This window comes from Nannospalax galili, unplaced genomic scaffold, assembly GCF_000622305.1.
Source record: "Nannospalax galili isolate Female #2095 unplaced genomic scaffold, S.galili_v1.0 scaffold101, whole genome shotgun sequence".
Lineage (NCBI taxonomy): Eukaryota > Metazoa > Chordata > Mammalia > Rodentia > Spalacidae > Nannospalax > Nannospalax galili.
The window spans coordinates 2,722,068-2,745,700 of NW_008345700.1; positions in this window are offsets into that span (position 1 = coordinate 2,722,068).

Consider the following 23,633-nt stretch of genomic DNA (forward strand, 5'->3'; position numbering starts at 1 on the left):
TGTGAGTCTGGTGCACCATGTCTGTCAGCCAAGAGTGTTCCAGACAGAGGGATTAGCATGCATAAAGGCCCTGACGTAGCATGCAGTTAAGGAATGGTAAGGGATCATGAACAGGGGAGGACAGGAGTTGAGGTCACTTCTCACAGAGCCTGTGGGCTGCCATGGAGAGTGGCAGAGATCACTGGGGGATCTGAGTAGGCCCAGCATATGCTTCTGCCATTCTGTGCAGTCACTGGAGAAGAGTGGATGGGGCCATACTGCAGCAGGGAGTGGAGTCTGCTGGTGCCTGAGCCTGTGGCTTGCTCAGTTGGGCTACAGCCATGGCCTGAGGGCAGGGCCAGTGGATTTGCAAGCCACTCTGCAATGAGTCGTGCTAATGGTCCAGGGCAGCTGAGGGATGGAAGGATGTCCATGCTGTAGATGGGCTGGAAGGCTGGATGGTACTGCTGTAGGCCTGGGAACAGAAGAGGGGGCCCTTTTGAGTGGAGATGACTAGATGCTGAGCCAGCACTCCAGTACACCATCCAGGAGGGAAAGACAACTCAGGTGGCACCGGGGATGGGTGAAGCTGGACTAGGGCTGGTTGGCATGGGGCGGTATGCGAGAGCATGCCTAGGGACAAGGCCACTGTCACCATGTGGTCAGCGGCTCAGTCCTACATGAGTTGGACTCTGCAGCTTAGCCTCTCAACCTGTGCTCCCCTCCTGTCATGACACACCAGATGGACTTCGTGTGTGTGTGTGTGTGTGTGTGTGTGTGTGTATGTGTGTGTGTAAGGGGACACATAGGCCAGGCTTTCTCCAGCTTGCTGTGTGTTCTGAACTCACTTACTGCAGCCCCTGAGGGGAGAGGTAGCCTTCCTGGCAAGGGCTAGGGACCTGCAGACAGTCTAGCATGAATGAACAGGAGAGAAGGGCGTTTTGTTGGCGCCCTAGGTCAGCCTGGGTGAGAAGATGCTGGGAGACAGCGGAGGTCTAAGGCAGCAGGGACTGTGCTGGGGCCAGCAGGCCCGGTCAGAGGCCTTGTCTCAGACCTAGGTGACTATAAGCAGCTGGTGGTATTATGGAGAGCTGGGGAATGGTGGTCAGCTCCTGCAGCCCTGTGTGTGACACAAATGTGCCCATTCTGCCTCACTGCTGAGCCAAGAGGATGAGCTCACTGTCCTGCCAGCTCTGGTGAGTCTGACCTCATCCCTCATCTGTGCTCGCTTTTCATGTGACCTCACACTGAGGGATGTGAAACGGAAAGAGAATCTGAACACATATTGGAGTGGAGGCTCAGAGAGGTTGGGTAACTTCCCAGAGCCACAAGGTAAGCAAATGGTGAGGGATATGACACAGGGTGGCATCTCTCAGTGAGAAAGCTTGCACAGGCCTGTTCCTGGAAAGTGGAGTGGCCTTGGCCATGAAGCAAGCCTGTCTTTATACTGACATAAGGCTTAAGTTTAAACAGAAGGCAAGAGGTATTGTGCATAATTAAGCAATCCCGGTCACAGCATGGCCTCACACATCTTAGCACACCATTGTCTCTACTCCAGTCTGTTCCACAAGGTGATCTGATGATAAGCCAGATAAGCCGTCAGAAAGCTGTGCAGTCTTCCAGAGAGGCAGTTCTCGTGGCTGGCACCAGACTCAGCCTTTTCCTGCCCCAGCATGAGAATCCTGCAGGAATTTTAGCATTTAGAGTCCATTGTTTCAACAGCTGGATCCAAAGAGCAGGGCATGAGTGCCTCTTCAGCTACAAAGTCTTACCTCCTGCCCAGATGGATCTCCTACACCTGCTGCTCTCTGCCCCCCTGACACCATCACCCATTACTCATGATAAAACAGGAGCACAGAGTATCATCTGCTTGATGTGGACCAGCCTTGGATGGCTTCCAGTCAGACAGCTTTCACTGTAGGCCAGCGTGGACTCATCTACAAAGCCTGCCCCTATGCTCAGGGTGTGCTCAGCTCTGTAAGATGCAGGTGGTGTCAGACTAGAGACTCAGACTCGCCTTAGAATAGAACGGATGAGTCCCAGGTGATGGCCGACTTCCTCAGAGCTGACCATAGCACAGGGCCTCACCTTGAAGCAGCATGCACGATGTGGAAAGCCTGTGTGTGCTGGTCGGCATGGGAAAGGTTATACTCAGTAACAAATGGAACCCTGAGTTTTGTGGTTTCATGTCTATTGGGGCTTCAGGCAATAACTGCACACAGTTGGCCTTGGCAGGTCCTGGCCTTGGAGGCTTTGTCAGCTTTTAATATGTCTGCAGGCGTCACCACGTTGGAGGACAAGGAAGGGTCCAGAGACCACATCTGTTCTTCAGGGCATAACTCCCAGTCCACTGGCCACAGTGCATCCCCTGGCCCACAGGACTTCTACAGTGTCTTCCCACATGCTCAGGAAGGATGAGAGAGCTGGACGTCCTTGTCCAGGAATCCCTACCACAGGTTCTAGAAGTTTCTCCCCAGGTTGGCGGAGGCAGCATGCAGGATGGAGATCAGAGGTAGACACAGCAGAGAGCAAGGGCTCCAGTGGGTCCAGAGGTTAGCAAGGCAACCTGCCATTAGAGCTCAAGGCTCAAGAATAAGCCTGTCTCTTCCGATTCTCCCCCCCAGGATCTGGGGTAGCAGTGCAACCTCAAGGGACTCTGGGAGACCTCCGCCCCAGATAAGAAGTTATATTCTTTTTTTTTTTTTTTTTTTTTTTTTTTTTTTTTTTTTTTTCCCCCTCTAGAATACCGTTGCCACGCATGTTCTAATCATTTACTCTTGGGTATGGTACATGCTGCCACCATTGCTGTAGGTTCATATAAACTAGTTCTCTGAAGCCTATAATACTCTGTTTCCTTATGATCATTCACCCCATTTTTCACATTTCTCTATGGGTGCAAAAAAATTTTTATTTATTACTTTTATTTTTATCTTTTGTATGCATGTATTGACTGCGTTTGATAGGTGGGCCCTTGTCATGCAATGCCCACGGAGGTAGGAAGCGGGAGTCAGATCCCCTGGAACTGGAGTTACCGACAGCTGTTAGGCATAATGTGAAGGCTGGGACTCAAACCCGGGTCCTCTGCAAGAACAGCCAGTGCTCTTAACCGATAAGCCATCTGTCCAGCCAGACAGCTTAAAGAAATACTTGTATTTATTATTTTTATTTTAAGTGCATGAATGTATTGCCTGCATGTGTGTAAGTGCACCTGTGTCATGTAGTGCCCATGGAGCTCAGAAGAGGATGCTGGATCCCCTGGAACTGGAGTTATGGATAGCTGTTAGCAGCCATGTGGGTGCCGGGAATCCAACCGGGTCCTCTGCGAGGGCAGCCGGTGCTCTTAACCGCTGAGCCATCTCTGCATCCTCCAAACCTGTCTTCTTGTATGGTGTCCTTCTAAGCTTAGGCCCGTTGAAGTTTCCCTGTGTTTCACTTACTACGTAGATACTGGAAATGAACCTCTGGAGGTTCCACTAGCCGGTGATGCCTCATTGTTCTGTGGTGTTTGCACTGCTCTGCTCTGAGATGTCCTGTTACTCTAGCATCTTGAAGCTCTGTGGTGCTTTCCATTCACCATGGCTAACTGCTGATACAGATATGGAGCTAAGAAAACAAAAGCTCCCCAAACGGGTTAATGAAGCGCCTGGTCCAGTTAGTGCAAGAAAAGTGTAGATCAAGTGTGTCGGATACCTAAATTTCCGCTGGCGATATCTGCTTTTATGAACTACAACAACCATTTGACTGAGTCCTACCCCAGAGCCTGGCCTAGCTACAGATCAAGAGGTGCAGCTGTCCTGACCCATGCCTGGGATATCTACTTTGTAAGCTATGGTGGTTGGGTGAACTCAGGAAGGACTTTTTTCCATAAGATAACATGGCCTATCATGAAAAGAGGCATAGGGTCCAGATGGCAACCATTAAATGCTATAAAAAGTCCTATAGCACCTAGCTTAGACAATGCTCTGGGCCCAGAAAATCTTGAAGCCTTTGGTGCTGGCTCTGGAACCTCATGCATGTGATTGCAGAATAAGCAAGTCTTCGACTCTCCTGAGTGAATGGCTGATCTCTTAGCTGTTCAAAGAATTTTTCCATGACACCCCACAGCTCTTTTGAGCCTGGGTCGTCCCACCGAGGCATTGGCTGGGGCCACCTGACTTGGTAAAACCAAGGTGATGTCTCTGGTAGACTGTGTTTTCTTCAGGGCCACTTTGGTTGAAGATCCACAGCCATGGGCCTCCAGCAGGTGAATGACAGGGCTCACCAGCTTCCTAGATCTGCTGCTGAACCCACTGTCCTCCCTACAAGCTCCTGGCTTAAAGACTTGGTCCTCAATGCAGCACTGTTCAGAGACCTTTGGGGTGGCTGGATCAAAATGGTCAACCTACTGATAAAATCTGAGCTAAAGGATATAGGAAGGCATGGGGAAACTTTATGGGGAGTCCAGCTGGAGGGTCTTGGTCCCTGGGGACATACTTCTGAAGGGTTTATTCCTCTCTCTCCCCACCCCCACCCAACCTGGCAGACTTGAGGTAAGAATGTTCTACCTTACCACAGATCCAGGTCCAGAGCACTGGGACCAACTCACCATCAGTAAAGAAACCTCTGGAATCAGGAACCAAAATAAACCTTTTCCTCAGGTGTTTTGTCACAGTGACAGAACATTGATACAACTGTTGTGTCAAATTGCCACACGCTTACTGGTTTCAAACAGCAATACTGTGGTCCTTCACAGTTTGGGAGGCCAGGCCTGCAAAGCAGGTGCTGACAGGGCTGGTGGCCTGAGGCTCTCCCTCAGCGGCATCCGTTTCCATCTTGTTTTCTTCAGAGTCAGCATCTCATGCTCTCTCACTCATTCTGTGGCTCCCTGTCTCTCTCTCCCCCTCCTTCCCTCCCTCCCTCCCTCCCTCATCTTCTCTCCCTGACCCTGGTTGCCTTCCTCTATAAGGACCTGGAGTCAACGCTTCAGGTTATCAGGTCACCTCGATAACCAGGGTGAGCTCGAGTCTCAAGATTCTCAAGCGTGTGTTACCTTCAGAGGCACAGCAATGACATGCTCCCAGGCTCTGGAATTGGACACAGACATGGATATCTTTGGAGATGTCACACAGCCAATCGCAAACAATGGAGATCATTATCTAGTCCCCTGGGATGGGCTGGTGATGGGCTCATCTGTGAGCCCCATCCACACAGGCTAGAGAGATAGGTGTAGAGTTCCTGGGTTAAAAAGTTCTAAGGTTCTTAATGCACTTTGCCAGTTCTTTCCTCAACTTCATGTACACTTGGGGTCTCGGCTTCTGTACTGTGGTGACTGGCGAATCACAGAGCAGCTGGAAGGCGCAGAGGCGCCACCCTGTGGCACCTCTGCCCAGGTAATTCACCGCCAATCTTTGGAGTCTTGTGGTCTGTCCTCTCTGCCTCGGGAGGTGAGGCCCACTGCAGGCTGAGGCTGCTGTCACAGAGGTGCACTGCCGTGAAGGACGAGTTCCTCAGATGGTCCTTGTGTCCTCTTGTCCCTCTGCCACATGTGACACAGCCTGAAGATCCCCATCAGAGGCCAGCACCACACTCTTGGACTCCTAGTCTCTGAACTACGAGCCAAACAAACCTTTGTGAATTATGCCGTCTCAGAGTTCTGGTATGGTGACTGGAAGCAGGGGAGACCCAGCCTCTCTCTTGCAATCAGACTTGACCCCCCCCCTTCTGAGTTGGGGAACTCATTGGTCAGACAACAACCACACTTAGGTTGCAGAGTGGAGCTTTGGGACCACTGCCTGTCAGAGCCACGTGCAACTTGGGGCTGTGGACTTGTGGCCACTCCCTCAGAAGCAGAGCTCTTGAGGATGGATCACTGTTCCACTGTGCTAGTCTCAGGCCACCCTGGCCATCTGTTCCCAGGGAAAGAAGCACAGCTCAGCAACCTCCCTCACCCATAGGTCCCCTGCCCTGGAATGCACAGATGCCACCAGACAGCCACCCCCCACCCCCCGGCAGAGCAAGTGACTCACCTGTGCGAGTTATTTTTAAGTGACTTGAGCAAAGGAAGTGCCTGACAGCAGCAGGAATTATTCACCAGCTCAGAACAGGTGCCCGACTTCAGGTCCCCAGAGCTCCGGGAGGGCAGCCACTGGCACCAGGGCCCAACACTGTTGCACCTCTGAAGCCAAGAACCAGGGGAAGCACCCTACCCTGCCCAACAGTATCTATGCTCCCTGCCACACAGGAGCGTGTCCAAGGGCCCTCAAAGGCCTCGAGAGCCTGGGGTCCTGATGTCCCCATCACCTAAGCCTTACAGCCCACAGAAGACCACTGTGTCCCATGCCTGACTCCCACATACCTCCAAGCCCATCTCTGTCCCAACTCAGCCATGTGCTCCTGGCCTGTCTACTTCTACCCCTGCCCTCGACAAACTCGCTATTTTCCAAGGTTCACCTCAAATCCCACCTGCACAGCCTTCTCCTGTGCTCAGAAGCAAGCTCATTCCTGACAACACAGAAAAAGATAACAAGGAGACCATCTCCACACAGCCACCCTGCCTCAAACACACTCAGGCACATGTGCAAACACAGGGACACATATGTATATTCACACACGCATGTACACACATACTTGATGGATTCCTGTGGAATCCGTCCTTCTCAGCCTGACCAGCACTCTGGCTTGTCTCAGAATCTTGTTTCAGGTGAGACCAGGTCTGCTCCTCTCAGATTCAAGTGCAGTCTAAGACTGGAGGTGTTGGTCTGGGAGCACCTCCCTATCTGCAGCTGGGCCGGAAGTATCCCCAGATGGTGAGGGTGGAGGGAGGGGGAGCTACTCTCCTCCTTCTTACTCTGCCACGTGGAGTTCAAGGGTAACTGTGCCCAGTCCTAGTAGGTGGATGTGGAAGGAGAGAGCATCCTCTCTGGCTAGTGAGACCCTGGGCATAGATGTCCAGATCTGACCTCTCTCAGCACTCCCCTGAGACCCTCAAGTCCCCATTTAAGGCAATTCAAACTTGAACTTGGCCTTTTAGGAGTCCCTCCTTGAAGGTACCCTTAAAGGGACCTGCATCTGGCCCCAGAATGCCCAGTACTCTGGGCCACACCTGCAGTCAATGGTGAAGCACCTATAGGTAAAACAGAGCTGAGGCTCTGCCCTGAGCATCATCTGCCTAGCTGGCACCTGATAGCCTGAAGCCAAGGGCTGTGGAGTGACTGTCCCGTGTTAAAATTGAAACCTGACTGTCCCTCTGTCGGTGTGCTGGTTTGAATGAGCATGTCCCCCATGGGCTCCAAGTATTTGCACATTTTGTTCCCACTTGGTGGTGCTGTTTTGGGGGGTTTTAGGGAGTTTGTCCTTGCTGGAGGAAGCACGTCACTGGGGTGGGATTAGAGAGCTCTGAAGCTTTGCCAGATTTCCCGTCTCTCTGCTTTCTGTGCCTGCTTGAAGATGTGAGCCCTTGGCTTCCTGTTCCAGCCACCTCCACCACCATGCCTTCCCTGCCATTATGAATTCTAACCCTCAGAACCATAAGCCAAGTAAACTCTTCCTTCTACAGGGTTGCCTTGGTCACAGAGGTTTTTTTTTTGTTTTTTTTTTTTTTTTTTTTTTTTTTTTTTAATGTGTATTAGTGCCACTGCATCCATGTCATGCAGTGCCCATGGAGGACAGAAGAGGGTGTCCAGTCCCCTGGAACTGGAGTTACAGATGATTGTTAGCTGCCATGTGGGTGCTGGGATTCGAACCCAGGTCTTCTACAAGAATAGTCAGTGCTCTTAACCACTGAGCCATCTCTCCAGCTCCCGGTCATGGTGTTTATCACAACAGAAAAGTAACTAATATAGTGAGCATTGGGAGGAGACCCCGCGGTGCCAAGTACTTGTGACGGAGTCTGTGCCAGTGAGTGGAGGCATGTTTCCCATCCTTCCTGGTGGGTTAGGAGTCCACACGGATGACATGCTGCTGAATACAGGCTGCCAGTTCTTTGGCCAGCATGCCAGATGTAAAGCCTACCATCTTGAGTCCTCCAGGTCATGTCTCCTCATAGAGCCACTGAGTCAAGTGACCACAGTCAAAGCCACTGGGGGTGGAAGTCACTCACCCATCCTAGCCACACCTGACTTCCTTCTTGATGAGTACCAGGTGCTCCCTCGATGGCTGTCTCCCATCAGGAAACCAGGGGTGGTCTGCCACTCAGTAACAGGATGGGCAGGTGGACAGGGTGCTGGGCTGATGTAGGGCCAGCTCAGGCCCTCCCACTACCAGATCTGCACAGTCACTTCTTCTGCTTCCCAGGGTAAAGATTTTGCACCTGCTGTTACATTCTGAGTCCTTGGGCCCTGGCCTGAAGTGACGAAAGGCCAGGAAAAGTCATTAAACACCTGCCACAGGATGGGTGATGATGGGCACAGTCAAGAGAGACGATGGTGTAATCGTTTGCTGCCAGATGTCTCTTAAGTGCTCTACCAACTTGTCCTTGGAGAACAGGTGATGACAACCGTTCATGGAGAGGTGACCGTGGGTGGACCTTGGACACACTGTTATCTCTCACAGTGGCCCTGCTGAAGCCCCATTTTACAGATGTCAAACCTCCATGTCCTTCTCAGGCCAGGAGAGGAAACAGGATGCAGGCCAGTTGTGCCTCACTCTGAGCCTGAACTCTGGCTTGCACCAGCACTGCCTCCCTCCCTCTCCCCAGTGTCTAGGAAACCATCTGTGGCTACATCTGACCTCTGAAGGAGGGAACCTGTTTCTCCCCTCCCCTGACTGCCTGGAGGGTCTTAGGAAACCTGACCTCACTGTAATGGAGAAGCTTATGAGGGTGCAAAGGCCACAGTAAATCCATGGATGATCAGTGCCCTTCTGTGAGGTCTCTGTGGTCACAGCCAAGTGCCAGAGCCAGGGCCCTCAGGACCTACCTTCTCCCACTCTGCTGCAGGCTGAGTTCCAGAAGGATTCACAGGGCCTGTGGCCTCTGGGGCTCTGAAGGAGGAGCTTTGACATTTCCTCCAGCTTCCTGGGGTTCCTGGCAGCTCCAAAGTGCCCAGACCTGTTGCTGCATCCCTCCCGTGGCCGTCTTCTCTTCACAGCCACCTCCCTGTGCGTCTTCCAATCTTTCTTCTCTTCTCTCAAGGACGGCAGGTTGTCTGAGCCTTGGACCCATCTTAATCCACTCTGACCTCATCTTAACTAATTACATCAGCAAAGACCCTGGTTTGATGGATGTGAACCTGCAGGGGGCAAGGGTCACTACCCATTGTGCATACTCTCTACCAGTCCCACCCCTTGCTTGCCTGAGGAGGCTACTGTGGTCCCCAGAGGTTCAAATCTTCTTTAGAGGTGTCTTGGAGAAAGCCCACCATCCCTCAGTCCTTTTGTCTGCCTACTCACTGTGAGAGCTAACTACATGTGTCTAGGACAAGTCTGGGGAGGGGAGTGCCTCCCCTCTCTATGAGGCAAGGTGCCCTGTGCGATAGACTCAGTCCAGGGAGAGGCAGGAAGCCCAGGTCTGGTGTCCCACCCTGTCTGGCCTCCGCTTCCCTCCCTTGAGCTCTGGAACCTGGCAGCTCCCAAGGAACGAATCTCCATGTTGCAGGAGGTAGGCACAGCTCAGCAATGGACTTCCAGCACCCACTAGACTCATTTCAGTCATAGAGCCAGCCAAGGCTGCTGGAGCCAGGCTCAGCCATGGCCAGTGTCAGCCCGTGTGTGTTGGGGGCCTGTGTGCTGGTGGTCCAGACCCAAGGGCTCCTGGTTCCTCCAGGCATCTCTGCTTTCCATTCTTCTGTTCTAGAAAGGTGAGGGCATGCTGGGCAGAGTGCCACCAGAAGGGACATGGAACGCAGGACCGCCCAGGAAACAGGCTGCAGCCCAGGCCTTGGCCAAGCTCCTTGGCATATCGCCTGCTGGCTCCACAAGCGGTTCTGAAAGGCTGATACAGGACCTCAGAACACAGACCTGGGAGCCATTTGCAGGAGACCTGAGCAGTCTACTGGGGACAGCTCCACGAGGACTTCGTGGTCATTGTCCTTGTTCCCAGAGCTTCTGGGGTTCAGCAAAGCTCTGACCTGCTCTGAGGGCATTGCCCAGTCGGGTTATAGTCTCAAGCAGTGTGCCTCCTGTCCACAGAGCCCTCCAGATGAGGGAGGAGGAGGCCACACCAAAACAGAATGACTGGGCTCTGCATCCTGGAGGACACTGTCCTTGAAGGGAACCAGCCAGGGGGACCTTGAGGCTGGGGATATGACATGGAAACTCACAGATACACAGCCTTAAACGGGTGTTCATCAAGTCTCACAGTGCTGTCCTGGACAGGTGGCCAGGCGGTATGTGAAACAATTTAGCAAGGCCATGGAGACTGGGTCCTCAGGCACACACAGCTCACATGCCTTAGGCCAACTGAGGACTTTGCTCCGCCATTCTCCAGGGCCACATGCACTTGATGCCCTGGAGACAGAGCTTCATGGTCACCTGCCTGGTAAGGCCCAAGAAACCCTGGATGCAGGTGCAAATTTAAGGGGCATGTTAGTGCATGCCTGTAACCATCACACTCAGGAGACCAAGGCAGGAGGTTGGGGAACTGGAGACCACCTGGCTACATGGTGAGATCCTGTCTCAAAAACCCAAAATAGTAACCAGAGCCCAAAAAACTGGCAGAAACAAATAACATTTTCATACAAAATCAAAAAATAATAAAACATGTAGCACAATCTTCCACACAGGAAATACCAACATTTTAGATAAAGGCAAGTCTGCCCCTGCCTTCACTGAGTCCTCTGACCGACTGACCTTAGGTCCTGCCTAGACCAATCCAGTGTTTATTTAAAAATCATGATCTCTTGTTGATTGTGGCTTTGTAGCATCAATGTTAAATTTTAAGTTGTAGCATTAGGACGTTGCTTATGGGGACTGTGTATGAAGTCTTCTTGAGGTTGGGGCCTGTGAATACTCATGTGCCCTGCTCTGGCCTTGGCTCTGCATTTGTGGCCTTGGGCTTGCCCTTGGCTGAGCAGTCTTGGGTCACTTTCAGGCTCAGGGTCTCCTGGCCAGAGGAGTTTATTGTAAAAGGGAGACTGGGAGACTGGAGTGGTGGCGCACACCTTTAATCCCAGCACTGGGGAGGCAGAGGCAGGTAGATCTCTGTGAGAAATAGGCCAGGCTGGTCTACATAGTGAGTTCCAGATCAGTTGGGACTATAGGGAGACCTTGACTTGAAAAAAAAAAAATGAATACAGATCAGACTTCTAGCTTGCGGTGTTCAGTACGTGCTGGAGATGATAGCTTCAACCACACCCTAGATGGGACCTCATCACCTATGTGGCTTGTCTGCCTCTGGCTCGTGACCTGCTGGCTCTTCTGATCTGCTGCTGGATTACCCCTGGTTGCCAAGGATTCTCTGAAAGGTCCTGCAGGCTGGGAGCCAGGTTCCCTTCCAGCCCAGTCCAGTGCAGCCTCCTCCCCACAGTACTTGGGAAAGACACAAGAAGCAGCCGTTTCACCACAACCTGAAACCCCCTTCCAGGTTCCTGGGCAGCCGTAGCTCCCATGGCCTGCAGTATGCGGCCCAGGTGTAGATAGGTGATACGTAGTTACGTGACCAATGAGTTCTCCCGTTTTTCTGCCAGTCTTGGCTGCAGCCCACCAATCTTGGTCCTGACCGTCCACTGCTCATGCTCAGTTCTGAGTAGTCAGGGTTCTGACCTGAGAGCAAGAGGAACAGGTAAGCCATGAGGGCAGAGGAGGGACTCTGAAAAGGGCGTGGAGCCACTGTGACTTCAGGATGGCTGGGGAGTCTGGTCAGAGCTGGGCAACAGGAGCCTCTCAGCTGAATCCACAGAGGAACAGAGCTGCCTCCTACAACTGCCCCTGCTGAGCCCAAGAGCTGGGGGTTTTGTGATGCAGCTTCTGCCTCCACGCTCAGTTCCTTGGCACCCCCATTTCTTCATGACTTCATGATATAGGCTGCCTGGTTTGTCTCAGTGGGGGCAGGTGGGTCCTCCTCCCAGTGTCCAGGAGGTGCAGGCTCTGTGGACCAGCTGCTCTGGGTGCTGGTGTGTAGAGGTCTGTGTCCTCCACTGCCTCCTCTGCTGCAGCCTCGGCCTCTCTCCTGTGCTTCTCCAGGGCTCAGCGCAGCTCATGGTTCTTGCCGAGGCTCTCCACTGTCCTTCTGCCTGCCCGGCACCGTGCCTTCTCAGACTTGATTCCCATTCCCACTGATTACTGGACCACCCTGTTAAGTCACCCCAGGTCCTGCCTGGACTCTACCCTGGGCCTGGGCCTCTCCAGGCCTCCCTGCCAGTGACCACAGTGGCAGACCTTGGACACCCCCCATTTCCTCCTCCCACTCTTGCTGGTTGCATGTGGTTCCCATGACTGAGTTGTAATTCCTGCTAGTCCTTTCCTGCCTGACCATGCCAGTCTCCTGGTTATTGGGGGATGCCATCTATGTGGCCCCCTCAGAGCTGGCTTCCATGGGTTTCGAGACTCTGTTACTACCAGTAAAGCCACTCCCTGGCCTGGCTTCTTTCTTTTTGCCCTCTATAAAGTTCAACCCAGTCTTGTAGACATGTTTCAAGCCCTGTGCACTTGAGGGGTGCATATCCAGGTTGGGGGTGACATATCCTGTAAGTGTCTCCTCTGAGCAAGGCTAGTTCTCTCAGAGCTCTGCTCTGTGGTGCCACAGGTACCCTGATGTGCATCCCTTTAGTGGTCACTGTGTCTTTGCTCTATGCCCCTCTCTCCACACCATGATTTGAAATGATAGGTACAGGTCATGATTTCAACTTTTTTTTGTTTGTCTTTTTTGAGAGAGGGTCTCCCTGTAGCCCCAGCTGGCCTGGAACCCACTATGTAGACCAGACGGCCTCAAACTCACAGAGATCCACCTGCCTCTGCCTCCCCAGTGCTGGGATTAAGGGGTGCGCCACCACACTGGGGGGAACCTCAACTTCTTTTAAAGATAGAATGTACTTCATTTTCTTTCCCTCCCTCTCTCCTTCCCTGCCTCCCTCCCTCCCTGCCTCCCTCCCTCCCTGCCTCCCTCCCTCCCTTCCTTTCTTCCTTACTGCTGATGATGGAACCTAGGGCCTCATGCACACCTGGCAAGTCCTCTATTGCCAAGTCCTGGCTAATATTTTTCTGTCTTGATTTTCTTTCTTTAAAAAATATTAAGGGGCTGGAGTGATGGGTCAGTGATTAAGCTCGCTGCATGCTCTGCAGAGGACCCAGGTTCAGTTCCCAGCACCCACAAGGCAGCTAACAACTATCCATAACTCCAGTTCCAGGGGATGAGATGCCCTCTTCTGGCTTCTGCAGGTACTGCATGACATGGATGCATTTGCATACATACAGGCAAAACACTCATACACATAAAATAAAAATAAATACAATTTAAAAATATTTTTTAAATATCTCATTGGCCAAAAATCATATGAAATTCTCTTCAGCATTGCTAATCTTTAGGGAAGTACAAACCAAAGTCTCAGTGAGATTCCATGTCACAGTAGTGAAGATGGCTATGTCAAGAATGAATAAACAAGGAAGAGAAGGAAGTAGGGGGATCCGGGGTACCAGGAGCCTGTGCCTCTTGGAAGGGGTGTGAGATGACCAACGGCTGAAAAGGTGGCATATCCCAAAAAGAGAAACCATCTAGAATCACATGTTTTTGCAACACCATTTCTGGATATAAACCCCAAAGTACTAAGAGCCAGGACACACCCCCAGTCCACAGCAGAGTATCACAATAGCCCAAAGGCCAGGTGACCCATGGCTCTTACAGGCAGGGCACTGGGGTGAACCCCAGAGCATCACGATAGGTGAAATAAGCCTTCACAAGACTTGACTGATAATGTTTCCACCCATGGGATAGCCTGGGGATAAAGGGTGGGGTTCTCACCCTGGGGGTCTGAGCTTGGGAAGAAGGCATCATCCACGGTCTACCTGTCTGGGAACAGTCCTGTGCAGCATCAGTCTGCAGACCCTCAGAGACCCCTGGGCTGAGAACCCCACCCCACCCCACTGCTGGCCCTCTACCCTCCTTTCATTCTACAAACAAATGCTCAGCATTCTTTATCGTTTTAACAGTATCTGAGGCCCCTCGGCATCCCATTTTGTCACTGCAAAATGTGCCTTCAGTCTATAGTCACATGTGTTTCCAGACTCTACAGTAATACGTTTCATCTGTTTGCTGATGAAGTACCCATTGGCCAGGGACTGACCACTAGTCAGGGTGAGGCTGGTCACTCCCAATAACTAAGCTGGATTAGGGGGTAAGACTGTCAGCTGCATCCCGGACCTGCAGGTGGAGAGAGGCCTGAAGGGTGAACTTGTCACCATGACCAAAGGAATCATCATGTACCTATAAAATGAAGAGCTATGAAAAGCACAGGATGGGGTCAGGGCAGGGCCTGGACCACTGAACTCTGAAGGACTCGGGAGGGACCCACACCTCACCTGCCTCCTCTCTTCATTTCCTTCTATAATATCCTCCATGCTGAGCTGGTAGACATGAGCCAGGTTTTCCATGAGCCACCCCAGCAAAGGCATGGATCCTGAGACAGGAACACAGGAGTCCCAATCTATAGCCAGGGAGCCTGACACAGATACCACCCGGTGCTGCTAGTGGCATCCGAAGAGCACCTGGAGATGGACCCTCACCCTCATGTCCTGACATCTCCACTAGATGGGGTCAGGGCTGAGCTGGGTACAGGATACCCAGTTGTCATCTGTGGAAAACCCACCCTGATGTCCCACAGTGTGTGGAGGCAGGAGAAACGCTTCAGTGACTCCTGATACTTACATCGGCTAGCGATGTGTGTGCACTGAGCAGAGGGAACCCTCGACTGGGCTTTAGGAGTTGAGAGCACTGGCTGCTCTTGCAGAGGACCCAGGGTTCCCAGCACCCACATAGCGGCTAACAATTGTCCATAACTCCAGTTCTAGGAGTTCTGACACCCTCTTCCGACCTCCACAGGCATTGCACAACACAGGTGCACTTAACACACATGTAGGCAATACACTTATACACACAAAATAAAAATAGTAAATAAAATATTTTTTAAAGATTCCAGGACAGGGGTGACTATCCCTAGTGGCCCCAGGCCTGGTGTCCCTCCCCATAACACATGATTCAGGGCACTGGGGGAAGTGAATTCAGCCACCTGCTCAAGGAAGTCCTGATTCTTACTGACCCAGCTAACTTCTGCACAGGGCACAGGTATCTGTGACTGCTGTACCACATCTGTGTGTTTCAGTGTCTAGATTCCATGGGGAAGGAAAGAAGACAGTGTTGGGGTCTGGACACCCTGGGTGTGGATCCCAGCTTCCCCATGAGGTATGTTCTTGTTGTGATTGCCCTGATTTCTTCCTCCATTGAGCAGAGTTGGATGTCTGACCTCCTCTCCCCAACAGATCAACCAACATTTCTAGCCAAGTTATTACATTTAGTTATTCATAATTTATTTTAAGAGATTGGAGGGCTTACAGTGTGCATGTGGAGTTCAGAGGACGATTTCCCAGGATCTGTTCTCTTTCCACTACTGGGTTTTGGGGATCAGTCTCAGGTTGTCAGGTCAGTGGCAAGTGCCTTTACCCACAGAGCCATCTCATCCTCCAGCCAAGTTCATTTCCCCCTGCCCGCCTCTCCCCTGCTCTGGGCTTCTGCGGGAGCTGATTATGTGACTGTGCAGCCCATTCTAGACTAGTGGGTCTAGTGGGTGCCGGTCACTGGCTGTTCTAGTTCTAGTCTCCAGGGTCCTGAGCCAGCACTTGGAGACAAACACTCGTTTTTTTTTTTTTTTTTTTTTTTTTAAACAAAAGAATCTTCGTATCTTTCTTTTTCTCCTTTTTTGTATGATACATTTATTATGCCAATTTAATCATTATCATAAAATCGCTTGGGAACAACTGGTAATAAACTCAGCAGAAACAATTCAGGAGTGATAAATCATCCTGGAATTGATGGTAGGAAGCCTTCGCTGTGTCTCCTCAAATAGTGCTTCCCTCAGAGACAATAGCTTATCTCAGTCTGAAAGGAAAGAATGCACACAGGGCCGCCTCCATGTTAGGGACGCAGCACTAGGCTGCCTGGGGACCCTGAGCACGCTGCCACTGCCATGTTTCTCCATGACTTGCTATATGCTTAGGGTTGGCGTGTATGTGTTTAGGGCTACCCTGGCTCACTGCCTGCATGCTTAGGATTGGGGTGTGTGTGTGTGCGTGTGGTGTGTTTGTGTTTAGAGCTGCTGTGGCTGGCTGCAGGTATGCTCTTATCATTACACCACCACTAGGATCACTCCCCATCTCTGAAATTTTCTCTGCTCTGCTAGTAATATTGCCTGTGTGGTATTGCATCACTTAGCCACATCACTTATAAGCACACTTAGCCAGCCACATCTGCAGCACTGGATGTGTTTCTCTTCAGTTTCTTAGGTGGCTGCTGGGGAGAAATGACATCGTACTTAGGCTCCCAGCACCTTCAGCAGTGTCTCCCTGTTCCCCAACAACGCCTTGCTTCTGTTCAGACAAGGACACAGGGGCTCCCCTGGGTTGGGCCTAGCTCCCTATCTTCTCCCTGGCCTGAGCTCGGGCACCCAGCAGGAGGTGTCCCTTACTGATCAGGTATGTCTAGAGACCTCCAAGTGTCACAGTGACTAAGAAAGGGGAACTGTTGTTAGAGGGGCTCAGTTGGTAGAGTGCTTGTCTACTATGCAGAGCCCTGGAGTCTATTCCCAGCACTGCAAAAAAAAAAAAAAAAAAAAAAAAAAAAGCCTTAGCACAGTATGAACTCCTTCTAGGCTCTCCCCCCAAGCCCTCATATTTCATGCCCTTACAACATGCATATAGTGCCCATGTGGTGGCAACACCTGCAATTCCAGCACTTGTAGGTTAGATGCAGGAAGACCAAAAGGTCAAGGTCATCCTCAGATATATAGGAAGTTCAGGGCCAGCCTGAGATATGAGAGACCCTGTGTCAAAGATGGAGGAAGGGGAAGAAGAGGAAGAGGAAGAAGAGGAAGAGGAGAGGGAGGAAAAAGGAGGAAGGAGAGGAGTCTGAGGTGGAAGAAAGGGGGAGGAGAAGTAACAGCTACCCATAATGCAAAATCCTCAATTAAATCCTTCATTAGAAAACAAGTAGACAGATGTAACTTGGGACAACTGCAGAATTAGAATCAGGACGAATATTAGAGCATTAACCAGCTTGGATTGCAGCACTGCAGGCTGGGTAATGCTGACACCGACCTGTGCACCTCAGCACCAGAACTGAGGCCAGAGTCCAAGAGGAGCCGGGTGCCAGGGCATCCCAGTACAGACCTCCTCCTGGCTCTTGAACAGCCGGGCCTTACTGACAGGGAGCACAGCAACCCCTGTCTTTTTCTCTTCTTAGCCAGTCTCTAACCACCCTAGGAGAGACCCATGCAGCTGGCCTAGGCCCATCACAGCTCACCACCACAGTCCTGGGGCTCTGATTCCAATCAAGCTCTGAGGCCATTGCACCAGCAGAGCACCAGTGTAAATTCTTTTAGATGTGGGCATCTTCTGGGGGCTGGAATTACATTTCTCAGGGAGGTGATGGGTGGAAGAGTGTCCTGGGCTTCAGGGGCACAACTGACATCGTTATAGGTAACTGGCGTTGGAAATGTGCCTGCCAGCTGTGGTGATGGTGATCTGCAGCCAGTGGGTGACAGGCTGCCCATTACGTGGTCCCTCCATTCTTCCAAAGGTTTGAGATGGTTCCAAAAGAGCAAGGTAGGCAACAAGAAGCCTGACTCTGCCCAGGATGGTGATGCAGAGCTGACCGACCCTCTGCTTAGCCCTGTGCCCTGTGTGGGATGCCCCCCACCTGGGCACTCTCTGGGCTCTCTGGGCTCAGATCCTCTGGGTATCTGGAGAACACAAAACTCTGCAGGACAGGGAGCATGACCAGAAGGGATGTGAAGGAAGGCCAGCCCAACTCAGGGACAAACGGCCCGGAGCAGCCCCCAGGGTTCTCACTTTGCCCTTCAAGTCACTCTACAGCTGACCAGGCTGGACCAGTCTGAGTCCTCAAGTGGCTCCTACAGTTGCCCAAATGCCTTCTCTGGTGCACACCTGCCCCTGCCAGCCATTCACTTGATGCCTGACAGTCCTTGAAGGGTCTCCTTCTCATCCTAGCTGGCACAGTGGACAGGGGCAGAGTGCTTGCCTCTCCCCAGGAATACCTGTCTTCCATCATCAGCGATCAGGACAGTGCAGCTCAGCAGTTCTCCGGGACCACTCTGCGACCTCCAGCACGGAGTCCCCACTCTAAACCCCATACATGCCTTCTGTCCACTGATCCCTGTGTTCACATTCCTAGGGAGTCTCTTCTGGACTCGCCACCTTTGCTTAGCATTGCAAGCTAAAATCGTGACAGAGGCCTTCCCAGGGATGGGTCAAGGGTGACTTGTTTTCTTTCTTATAATTTTGCAGGTTCCTAGTACAGTGAACATGAGCTCACTGCTCCTGCCTGAGCCAGGTATCTGGCCGCTGCACCCCAGGCTTAAGGAGGAGAACCAAGAGGTGGAAGACTTCAGGCCAGGCTCACCTGGCAGGTCCTGTGAGGCCCCAGCCTCGGCTCAGAAGATGAGGGGTTATGGCTTCTGTGGGTAGCAAGTGGCATGGTCACCCAGCAAGGCTCCTCACTCCAGGCCACAGTCAGTCCCTGTGGCCACTGTGTCCCAGCGCATCTCCAGCCTGCCTGCCTCCTTTGGCTGCATGGAGCCTGGCCCTTATTACTAAGAGACAGTCACGCAGGGCTTCAGAGCTGGGCTTCTGGGGTGGAGCTGAGCTAATGAAATAAATAAAACAGGAACCAAAATAGAAGCGTGTGCACACTCAGAAGCTGGGGTTAGGCAGCTCCCTCAGAGCAGCTCCATGGGGGCCCAGGCTGGGCTGCACCTCAGCATAGCATCTTAATCAGGGATAATTACAGGCGGGCTGGGCTTCTGCTGGGTGGGAGGAGAAATCTAGCCCAATTTCCCTGCTTCTCACCCACATCCATAACAGAACTGAGAGTCCTCAGTGAATACCTGGCTCCTTCTCCTCTTACAAATGAGGAAACTGAGGCACTCGGGTAAGTGAGGCTCTTCCCTGACAGCAGTCTGGCTCAAGAGAAGAGCTGGTAACAGGAGGCTGCTGGAGCTGGTTTGAGTCCAGGCCAGGCTCATACCTTTAATACCAGCACTGGGGAGGCAGGGACAATTGGCTCTCTGTGAGACTGAGGCCAGCCTGATCTAATAGCCAGTTCCAGACCAGCTAGGGCTATGACCTTGTGTAGATTCAGTGGGACAGTGACCTTGAACCTGCCAATCCTCTGAGCCCAAACAGCAAATCTTATGATGGCCCTGAGCCCCTGACTGAGATTAGACTAATGCAAGTCACCAAGGCCTGTGCACGTGGCTTCCTCATCCCCTTTTCCAGGATGCTGGCCTGGCTCCTGGACAGGTTGTCCCCACTTAGAGTCCTAAGTGACCTGTGGAAGGGCATCTCCCATGCAGGCATCTCTGTGCTCAGAGGTGAGCTGACAAGCTTGGGTGGTGGACCAGGAGGGCTGACTATTCACCCCACTGGACAATGGCATAGGGGACAGAGAAGCAGCAGTGTCACCTGGCACCTGTTCATCCTCCCCAGAGGGGTCAGGGGTGAGGTGGCAGAAGGGACTGGGGGTTTCCAGAAAGACACCTACCTGTAGAGAAAGGAGGTAACCAGGACCCTCAGCTGTCACTCCCAGAGCAGGTCAGAGTTGAGAGGAGATTATCCCCAAATGTCACCTAGGAGCAGCTCTGAGTCAGTCTCAGAATCCCCAAGCACACAGGAGCTACCCAATTCCCATGAGGACTCAGCTTTCCCATTAAGCTAGCTTCCCCAACACAGAGCTCTCTGTGCCAGCTGCCCAAGCACACATCTCCAACTACACGCTGTCCAAGCAATCCACTCGGGAGCCTCACACTCTAATCACCCAAGTCACATGTCCTCAGGACCAGCCACCTCTCCCCTACTTTCCCTTTCACCATCTCAGAGAACGGGTTACCCCACCCCCAGAGCCCCAAATGGGAAACCTAGGCACTTGCTGGGGCCCGGCTCTGCCCTGCCCCGCCCTGCCCTGCCCCTCCTGGACTCCAGGTCCCAAGACATGTCAGTCTGGGCTTTTCTCATGCCCACCCGCCCCGTTCTCCTGAGCACAGCATCCATTTGATTTGGGGAGGGGACACAGGACATGCCAGTCACCGGCTGTGAGCAGGACCTTGCCTGTGTTCTGAAGGAGGCAGGCTAAGCTGTGAGGGATACTTCCCAGGCTATGGGGAGGTGAGAAGGCCTGCCATGGGGGAGGCTCCTGGAAGCCCCCAGAAAGCAGGGCTGGAGGGGCTTGGAGGCCTGAAAGAGGAGAAACTGAGGCACCAAGGGGCCTAGACCTGTAACTTTGCAGCTCCTTTCTGTGCCTTTTTCTTTCCTATATGTCTCTCTGTCCCTCTGTTTCACCTTTTGCTCTGTTCTCTCCCCCCCCTCCTCCTCTCTGGTTGGGTTCTGACTCAGTATGCAGAGCTGTCACCAGGAGGCCCCTACCACTGCCCTTCCCGCTTCATAGTGAGTGTAGTGAGTGGCCTACCCCTGTGCTGCCCACCCCCAACTACCTACACTCAGAAGGAGACAGAATGACTGGTGCTGCTAGTCCTGTGGGCAAAAGGGTCATGTTTATCCTCCCTCATAAGAACAGGCCTCTCATCCTCTGACCCCATCTGGGCCAGTGTCACTGATTCCGGAGCCCCAGCTCACCAGGCTCAGACTGAGCTCCTTACATGGAGTAGAAGGGATTCCCCCACATGCAGGTAAGGGAGTGCGCTCAGAGAAGGATGTGGGGGAGAAGCTGCATTAGCCAGGCTGAGGACTGGAACGACAGAGATCCAAGCTTTGCTAGGACACACAAGCAGGAAACAGCATGGAGGTTTCTGGGTCAAGGGAGCTAGAGCAGAGATCATATTGACCATCACCCAGGAGCCTGATCCAGGATGTGGGTCCTGAAGTGTGAGGCTTGGGCTCCTGCCTGCCCCTCACTGTCCCATGAACACAGGCAATGTGTGGAGTCCACCCCACCCCTATGTTCTTATTTTGGCTACATTGAGACGGAACAGATTTAATGAATTAATTCCCCATATTACTGAATCAATACTTAATTACAACCACCAGCAATTCTGACAGCCTGAGAGCCAGACTCTGTAATCACCGCTTTTAGGCAAGAAACGGAGTTCAGAGAGGAGACGTCACTCCCCTAAGCACACAGCTACCAGCTCCGGGCGGTGGGGCGGGGGGGGGGGCTGTCAGGATCTGTCACTGGAGAAGAGGATGGGGGCGGAGGGTGGCAGGGATATGGGGCTGTCAGCAATCAGCCCCTGCACCGCACACTGTGCACCCTGCATTCTGTTCCCTGAACCCCACACCACGCACACTGCACTCCACCCTCTGCACCCTCTCTGTCCTGTGTTTCTCTCTTGCACCGTGCACCCCATACCGTGCACCCTGCACCCTGTGCCCTGTATTGTGTACGGTACATCCTGCACCCCACACTGTGTGCTGCACCCTACACTCTGCACCCTGAACCCTGCACTCTGTACGGTACATCCTGCACCCCGCACTGCATGCGCTGCACCCTACACTCTGCCCCCTGAACCCTGCACTCTGTACGGTACATCCTGCACCCCACATTGTGTGCTGCACCCTACACTCTGCACCCTGAACCCTGCACTCTGTACGGTACACCCTGCACCCCACACTGCGTGCGCTGCACCCTACACTCTGCACCCTGAACCCTGCACTCTGTACGGTACACCCTGCACCCCACACTGCGTGCGCTGCACCCTACACTCTGCACCCTGAACCCTGCACTCTGTATGGTACATCCTGCACCCCACACTGTGTGCGCTGCACCCTACACTCTGCACCCTGAACCCTGCACTCTGTATGGTACATCCTGCGCCCCCCACTGTGTGCGCTGCACCCTACACTCTGCACCCTGAACCCTGCACTCTGTACAGTACATCCTGCACCCCACACTGCGTGCGCTGCACCCTACACTCTGCACCCTGAACCCTGCACTCTGTACAGTACATCCTGCACCCCACACTGCGTGCGCTGCACCCTACACTCTGCACCCTGAACCCTGCACTCTGTACGGTACATCCTGCACCCCACACTGCGTGCGCTGCACCCTGTACCCTGTAGCATGCACCTTGGACCCTGCACAATGTAGTATGCAACCTGCCTCCTGGACCTTGAAACATGTCCCCTGTAGCCCATACTACTACACTGTGCACCCCTGCACCGTACACCCCTGTGTCCTTCAGCCCTACACCCTTAAACTCTGTAAGCTACTCTCCTAAACCATGTACTTTGCCCCTACATACCCTTTCACCCTGCAGTTCTGCACCCTGCACTATAGCCCTGCACCTTTCAGCCTGCATCCCACATTCCTGCCTTGAACCCCTGCACTGTGCAGCTCCTGCTATAGTTGATTTTTGCACTGCCCAGGCAAGAGGCCTAATTAGCTCAGGCTGCAAACAGCAGCTGGTCAGGACAGAGGAAGCATGCACTGCCCCTGACCCCTTGAGTGTTTAAGGGACACTGTGGCCTGGCCTGGCAGAAGGATTGCAGCAGATGTCACCTAGTGGTCACAGTCCTGCACGATGGCCTTGCCAGACCTCGGTACCTGTCTGATGACCAGCACCCCCTCAGCTGGAAGAGAACCCCAAGACACACTGACCTGCTGAAGGGCTGCTTGGCTCCTGGGAGCTGTTGGGAGAGCTAGATGGGGAAGACCTGCTCTCTGGCCTCAGACCTCTTTCCTTGAGCCCTGGGTTTCAGCTGCTGGGGGCAGGGGTAGTGCTGAGGGAGCTGAGCCTGGAGGCCAAGTGTGGGAGCCAGCTTTGGAGTTCTGCTGTGATTCCAGCAGAGTCACAGGAAGGCGGAGTCCAGCCTTGCAGCCCTAGGCTATGCGGGGGACATTGTACAAGCAGTGGTAGTAGGCCCCCGCCCAGCTCCTAGTGCTTGGTGGACAGAATGGTTAGTCATTACAGCCCTACAGTGAGACCACGCTTGTGCCCACTGTACAGAGCAGGATGCAGAGGACCCACATACCACCTGCATTCCTGAGCCAGTCAGCGGGGAAGTATGACTAGGCTCAGCTGCACCCAGTTGCCCTGGGGCCAAGGGGCACCCACTGCCCCCAGAAGGCAGCAGGAGGGGTGGGGGCTGCTTGTCACAAAACTCTAGTGCTCGGTTCCCTTGGGTTCTGGTGCACAAGGATGACCCCCATCTCCAAACCCCTCAGCAAATGTAGAGAGAGGCCCCTGAGTTGGCAGAGACTTCCGGGCCAGGCTGAGTTAGAGAGGTTAAGACAAATGACCATCTCCTCCAAGGCAGAGTCCAGAGTCCACCAAGGTGAGTGATATGTTGGGAGCACCTGATGAGGAGGCACAGAAGCCAGAGGGACCTGGAAGCCGAGGGAGAGGATCTGGGAGTGAGGGTGCGCTGGGGGATACAGGACTGACAGTGGAGTCAGGAGAGAGGCCCCCTGACCAGCACAGGCTGAGGAGAAGGCAGGGGACTGGGGCAGAAACCTCACGTGTTTGCTTGGGGTTCCGGCTTATCTGTGGTGCTGTTGAGGGAAG